The 7,647-nt window shown below is 31.4% G+C and overlaps 1 pseudogene; it reads left to right on the top strand.

The window, feature by feature from the left end:
- Positions 1-5,713: 5,713 nt before the first annotated feature.
- On the top strand, positions 5,714-7,338 carry LOC127557322 (ribosome biogenesis protein NSA2 homolog; annotated as a pseudogene).
- Positions 7,339-7,647: the final 309 nt, after the last annotated feature.

The following is a 7,647-nucleotide window of genomic DNA, read 5'->3' as shown; positions in this document are numbered from 1 at the left end:
GGAAATGAGCAAAACCCAGAAAACATTTCATTCAGTTTCAGCAACACTGTGTGATGGTCAACTATGACTCAGCTCTTCTCATCAACACAATGATCTAAGACAATAAACAAAGTATTCATGCAGGAAATGTCATTCACGTCCGAGAAAAGAACTGATGGACTCTGACTGCAAATTGAAGCATAATTTTTAAAAAAAATCTCACTTTATGCTTTTTTCATGGATTTCATACTCTTAATCTGTTTCTTATTTCACATACATAAATAATATAGAAATGTGTTTTATATGATAGCACATGTATAACTATCAAATTGGGTAATAATTTTGAGATGGGGAAGGAGAGGAAGGAAGAAAAATTTGGGATTAAAAATCTTATAAAATTGAATGCTATAAATTGCCTTATATGTAACTGGGAAAATAATAAGACCTTTAAAAATACTGCAAATTAAAAGAACCAACAAAAGAAAATCAAAAGAATGGGAAAAAAGAGAAGAAAATGTGAAATATATATCATGGGAGGGAACTGACTACAATTTTGGAGGATTAATAATTTGAGAATTATTAGACTACTTAAAAGCCATGATAAAAGAAAAAAAAACCTAGACATGATATTTGAAGAAATAAATTAGCAAGGAATATTACCTTGATATCCTAGAACCAGAGGGTAAAATGGAAATTGAAGGAATCAATTGATCACCTCCCAAAACTGATCCCAAATTAGAAATCTTAGATATTATAATAACCTTGGCTCTTTTAGACCAAGAAGAAAATACTCCCATCAACCCCTCATTTCCTCTCCCAAAATAAACCAATCACAATATTATAAAGCCACAAATAATTTGCATCCTTTACATTAAAGACTAAGAGTAATGATATTATGGAAGGCAAAGAAGCTAATATTATAAACAAGAATCACTTCCCCAGTGGAAGTGAGTAAAATCCTTGAGAAAAAAATGGATATTTAATAAAATAGAGAGCTTTCAAGCATTCCTGATGAAGACACTAGGGCTAAAAAGAAAAATTGATTTTCAAAGGCAACACTCAAGAGAAGCATAAAAAAGATAAACAGGAATGAAAAGAAAAATGAATCAATAAGGTTTAACTGTTTACATTCCTACATGGGAAGATGATAATTGTAACTCTTAAGAACTCTGTCACTATCAAGGCAATAGACAAAAGGAACAGATGTGAGTTTACTATGATGGGATCTTATCCAGGAAAAAAATAAGGGATGGGAAAGAAGGGTGCACTAAAAAAGGGGACAATAGAGGAGGTAGATTTTTTCCATATAAAAGTGGTGCAAAGGAGCAATTATATTGGAGAGGAAATTGGGAGTTGTGGGCAACACTGTAATTTTACTCTTATGGAAATTGAGTCAAAGAGAAATAACATAAATATCTAGCTGGATATAGAAATCTATCTTAAACTATAGGAAAGTAGAAGAGGAGAATAAGGGAGGCTAGACTGGAGGAGATAATGATCAGAAGCAAAATAATTATAAGGAGGGATAGATAGAAAGAGAAAGAGACAGAGACAGAGAGATAGAGACAAAGATAAATTATATGGAGGATAATTTAGATTTAGTAATCATAACTGTGAATATTAATGAAATGAAATTACCCATGAAACAGAAGCAGAAAGCAGGATGGATTAAAAGTTAGAATCCTACAATATGTTGTTTATAAGAAACACATTTGAAGCACACACACACACACACACACACACACACACACAGCAAAGAAAAAAGTTTGGAGGGTCTATACCATAATCTATTATGCTTCAGCTGAAGTTAAATAAGATGGAAGTAGCTGTATTATCTCATAGGAAGCAAAAGCAAAAATAGATCTAATTTAAAAAGATAAACAAAAACTAAATTTTGTTAACCTTTTAACACAATGAAGTATATACTAAACATATATGCAGTTCTTTGATCCAGCAGTGTCACTACTGAGTCTACATCCCAAAGAGATAATAAAAGAGGTGAAAGTACCCACGTGCACAAAAATGTTTGTAGCAGCTCTTTATATAGTAGCAAAGAATTGAAAATCTATGAATGCCCATTAGTTGGGAAATAGCTGAATAAGTTATGGTATGTGAATATTTTGGGAAATTATTATTTTATAAGAAATTATGAACTGGTTGATTTCAGAAGAGTGTGGAAAGATTTATATTAACTGAAGCTGAGTGAAGTAGCAGAATCAAGAAAACATTGTACACCATAAACAGCAAGATTATGTGATGATTAGCTGTGATGGAGTTGTCTCTTTTCAGCAATGTGGTGATTCAAGAAAATTTTAATAGGCTTGGTATGGAAAATGTCATTTGCACTCAGAGATAGAACTATGGTGATTGAATGTGAATTGAAGCATTCTATTATCACCTTTTTTGTTGGTGCTTTCTCATGGTTTTTACCCTTTTGGTCTAATTTTTCTTGCACAATATGAAATTGTGGAAATATGTTTAAAAAGGATTGTCCATTTATAACCTATATCAGATTGCTTTCTGTCTTGCAAAGAAGAGAATTAAGGGAGGGAGGAAGAAAAATTTGCAACACAAAATCTTACAACAATGAATGTTGAAAACTATTTTTATATGTTTTTGGAAAAATAAAATATTATTGAAAAAACTCATGCATTAAATGGCATAATACTCAAATTTTTAAAGAAAGTGAAATAAGTTACAGATGGAAATATATAGTAAAATTGTACTAATGGGCAACTTAACTTTCTCCACTTAAAACTAGATAAACCTAAACAAAAAAAATATGTAAACAAGAAAGAATTTAAGGAGGTAAATAGAATTTTAGAAAAGTTAGATGAGATTAATCTCTGAAGGAAATTGAAAGGGAATAGAAAGGAAGTTTCCTTTTCTTAGTGGTATATGGTACCTATACAAAAATCGACCTTGTGTTACAGCGCAAAAAAAAAAAAAAAAAAAAAAAAATCCCAACAAAATATAGTAAAGCAGAAGTATTAAATGGATTCTTTCCAGATCATAATGCAATAGAAGTCCATGAAAAGACAGATTAAAAATTAATTGGAAACTAATTAATTTAATTCTAAAGAATAAGTGGGTCAAGGAATAAATCATAGAAATAATTGATTTCATTAAAGGAATGACAGCATTGAGAAAACATATAAAAATATATGGAACATAGCCAAAGCAGTACTTAGAGGTAAATTTATATCTCTAGACACATCCATTAGTAAAATAGAGAAAGAACAGATCAATGAGTTGGGCACGCAACTATAAAAATAGAAAAAAAATACATTGAAAATCCCTAAAGAAATGCTAAGGATTCAGTATTTAAATATCTTGAAAATCAAATGTTTAAAAAAATAGTAATAAGATCATTTAAGTAATAAGTAAAACTAAAAGCTGGTTTTATGAAAAAAAATATGGATAAAAATTGAAAAAAGAAAGAAAATCAAATTACCATTATCAAAAAGAAAAAGTTAAATCCACCAAAAATGAAGATGAAACTAAAACAATTGTTGATATATTTTTCCTAATCATATACCAATAAATCTGACCAAAAAAGAAAAATGAGTAAATATTTTAAAAAAATACAAATTCCCTAAATTAACAAAGAGTAAATAGAATACTTAACTTTCTCAATTTAACTCATCTCAGAAAATGTTTAATTTATTTTAAGAAAAAAATAGCATGTGATAAATGAATTTCCTAAACAAACTTCCTAGGAATAGATGCATACACAGGAGAATTCTATCAAATATTTAAGTAACAATTAATTCCAATGCTACATAAACCATTTGGGAAAATATGCAAAGAAAGAATTTTACTAAATTCCTTTTATAACACAAATAGGGTCCTGATACCTACACCAAGAAGAGCAAAAATAGAGAATGAAAATTATAGGCCAATTTCTCTAATGAATTTTGATGGAAAATTTTAAATAACTAATTAACAAAGACATTATAGCAAAATATCACCAGTATTACAAAATATGACCAGGTAGGATTTATACAAGGAATGCAGGATTGGTTCAATATTTAAAAATCTAAAATAATTGATTATCAATTACTAAACCTACAGAAATCATATAAGTATCTCATTAGATGCTGAAAAAGCTTTTGACAAAATCTAATAACTTTTCCTAATAAAACCATTAGAGCATAGGATTATAAGAGCTTTCTTAAAAATGATGAGTAGCACCTATCTCCAAGCATTATCTGTAACAGGGAAAACTAGAAGCCTTCCAAATAAGGTCAGGGTGAAGGGAAGGATACCCATTATAACTATGATTATTCAATATTGCACTATAAATACTAATTGTGGCAATAAAAGAAAAAATGAATTAATTAGAATAGTCAATGAGGAACCATTATACTTCATAAATATAATTAGAGACTCCAAGATAATAATAAAAAGTCAGTTGAAATAACTTAGGCAAAGTTGCAAGATAAAAAATAACCTCCCATAAATCATCAGCATTTCTATATATTATCAACAATGTTTAGAAGCAAAAAATAGAGAATTCTCTTGAAGTGATGGTATAACATGTCAAATACTTGGGATTCTACCTGCCAAGACAAACCCAGGAATTATATGAATAAAATTATAAAACACTTCACACAAAATCAGATGTGAACAAATAGAAAAATACAAATTTCTAGATGATTAATTAACTTATTTAGTGCCATGCCAATCAAACTATCAAAAACATTTTATAGAGCTAGAATAAATAACAGAAATCCATATGGAAGAACAAAAAATTAAGAATATGAAAGAAATTAATGAGAAAAAATGTGAATGAAGGTGGCCTAGTAGTACCAGATTTCAAACTGCTTTGCTTGGTTGATTGACTGATTGAATGAAGTGCTGCGTCTTAGACAGTTGTTAAAGATTCTATAATATACCAAGAAAACACAACAATTACTGTGTTGAATAGTCACAAAACAAAACCAAAAACCCAGTTCTACACATTGGTTGTTTAGATTTGAAGTTAACTTGGAAAAGAAATGAAACATTATTCTCTTTTATGAGAGATTTTTTCCCCATTTAGGAGTGGTAATAAAAAAAAAAAACTCACTTTCCCTTTCAGAGCCATCTGGAAACAATGGCAAAATATAGGTCAAGGCTACTTGTAGACCCCCCCCCCCCTTTTTATTGTTATTTGATAAACACAAAGATTCAAGCCTTTGGAAAAAGCAACTCAGTATTAGACCAAACGCAGCAGGGAAAACCAGAAAATGTTTTTGTGAAATTAAGAATAAACCAACATCTCAATTGTATGCCAAGATAAAGCCAAAATTGATATTTTATTTAAATATAAAGTATGCTACCATAAGCAAATAGGGACACCATGGAAAAATTAGGGAGCATAGAATAATATACTTGTTCTGTATTTGTACATAAAGGAATAATTTATTGCTAAATAAAAGAAAAAAAGCATTATCAGATGTAAAATGGATAATTCTCATTATTTTAAATTAAAGAGGCTTTGCACAAACAAAACCAATGCAGCCAAGATTAGAAGGAAAGCAGAATAGATTTTTTTATGTTGATAAAGACTTCACTTTTCAAATATATAGAGAACTGAATCAAATTCATAAGAATACAAGTCATTTCCCCATTGAAAAATAGTCAAAGAGCCTTTTCTTTTCTGGCTTCTGGGGAGTAGGTCATTAACCATAGAGGATCTGAAGTTTGGAAGCACTTTTATTGGCTAGTTGATGGACCCCCAGCTGTCAACATGCCACAGAATGGATACATAGAGTTACACTGAAAACAATATGGCTACTGCTTAGATTACAATTAAAAAAAAAAAAAAAAAGGAAAGCCAAGAAGCTCACAAACAGTCAAAGAAAGCAAAAAAATGATGGGTTTAAAGGCCAAACTCTACCATAAAAAACATCATGCTAAGAAGATTCAGATGAAAAAGACTATCAAGATACATGAAAAGTGAAATAATGATGAAAAACTTCCCAAGGAGCAATGCCTGAATATCTGCTAGACAGAGAGGGACTGTTCCAAGCCAAAGTCCTTTCCAACATGATTAAGCAGAAATGTATAAATTCCAGGCTAGTTCCCTGGAGGCCTCAAGAACAGCCAGAGTCAGGATATGTAAAAGTCCATGGTCTTTAGGGGAAGAAGTGAATGAGACAGACAAACTGCCACAGGCTTGCCACCAACCATTCTCCTTCTCATTCTGCTGAAAAGTGAGTCTGGCTCTTCTCATACCACCCTCTCATCCTTCCTACAATTATCTGTATATGCCAAACATTGAGTAAGCACCAAACTTTGAGAAGGGCTATTTTTCTAAACATATGCTAATAGAGTCATTGTCTCATATTGAATAGATAATTAGCCATAAGTGCTCAGTTGTTTGATTCAAGCACATCTTTTAAGAGTTTCAGCCCTTTACATCTCCCACTTTCTTTTGTTTTAGAACACAGGTAGTCATGCCATCCTGACTTCTCCAGGAGGCAAGAACCCCAAAAAGGAGGTGATCATGCCCTCCCTGACTTCTCTGGAAAAAAGATGAAAGCACTAAACAGAAGATGATCACATCCTCCCTGACTTCTCAGGAATACATCTGAAAAACATCTAAGGGAAGTGAGGAGTCAAGCCAGATATTGTTAGTGGGTTTCTGGGCTGAAGGGTCTTACTAGAAACAGGTATGCACAAACCCATCAGCATGGGAGGTATTACACAAGCACATAGCAATAAAGTACAGACTAGCAGTGACGACTCTCCCCACAGCTGGTGCAGACTCAATATGGTGTAACATGAATTGTGCATGCAAGATGTGATATAACAAACAATATGAATCAACATGGTGTTGTAAAAGATTCTCAGAAGTCCTAGAAGGAGGGTATGTAAATAACAATCACACATCTGTCTCCTTAAGTAATGAAAAGAGAAAGCTGGTAAATGGGAAGTACCTTGCCAAAAGTTTGGGGCCAAGGAGAAACAGAAGTATTAAAGGTTATTTGAACAGGAAAGGGAAAGAAGAAAGTTTGAAAGAGAAAGATTAAAGTCTGCTTTGATGGGGATGGTTTTACTCGAAAACCACCAAAATATGAAAGATTTATTAAACTAATGGATTTGCATTTTAAGAAGGCTCATGTAACTCATCCTGAATTTAAAGCCACTTTTTGCCTACCCATACTTGGTGTGAAGAAAAAGCCCTCTTCCAAATTATATACAACTTTGGGTATTATTACTAAAGGGACTGTCATTGAAATGAATGAGAGTGAGCTGCATCTTGTGACACAAGAAGGCAAAGTTATCTGGGAAAAATATGCACAGGTTACCAACAATCCAGAAAATGATGAATGCATAAATGCTATCTTGCTTTTTTGTTTGATTAATTGAATGAAGTTCTACATCTTTTACAATTGTTAAAGATTCTACAATATATCAAGAAAACCACAACAATTATTATGTTGAACAGTCACAAAACAAAATGAAAGACTCAGTTCTACATGTCAATTCTTTTGATTTGAAATTAACTTGGAAAAAAGATAAGATACTGTTTTCTTTTGTGAGACTTTTTCCCATTTAGGAGTGGCAACAAAAGAAAAGCTTATGGAAAAAAGAAAATAGTCAAAGGATATGAATAAGTAGTTTTAAGATATAGAAATCAAAGATTTTTAAATGTTATGGGGTGACATTCTCTAACTA

The sequence above is a fragment of the Antechinus flavipes genome, chromosome 3 (assembly GCF_016432865.1).
Source record: "Antechinus flavipes isolate AdamAnt ecotype Samford, QLD, Australia chromosome 3, AdamAnt_v2, whole genome shotgun sequence".
In the NCBI taxonomy this organism is placed as follows: Eukaryota; Metazoa; Chordata; class Mammalia; order Dasyuromorphia; family Dasyuridae; genus Antechinus; species Antechinus flavipes.
This window is presented reverse-complemented; position numbering and strand designations above follow the sequence as displayed.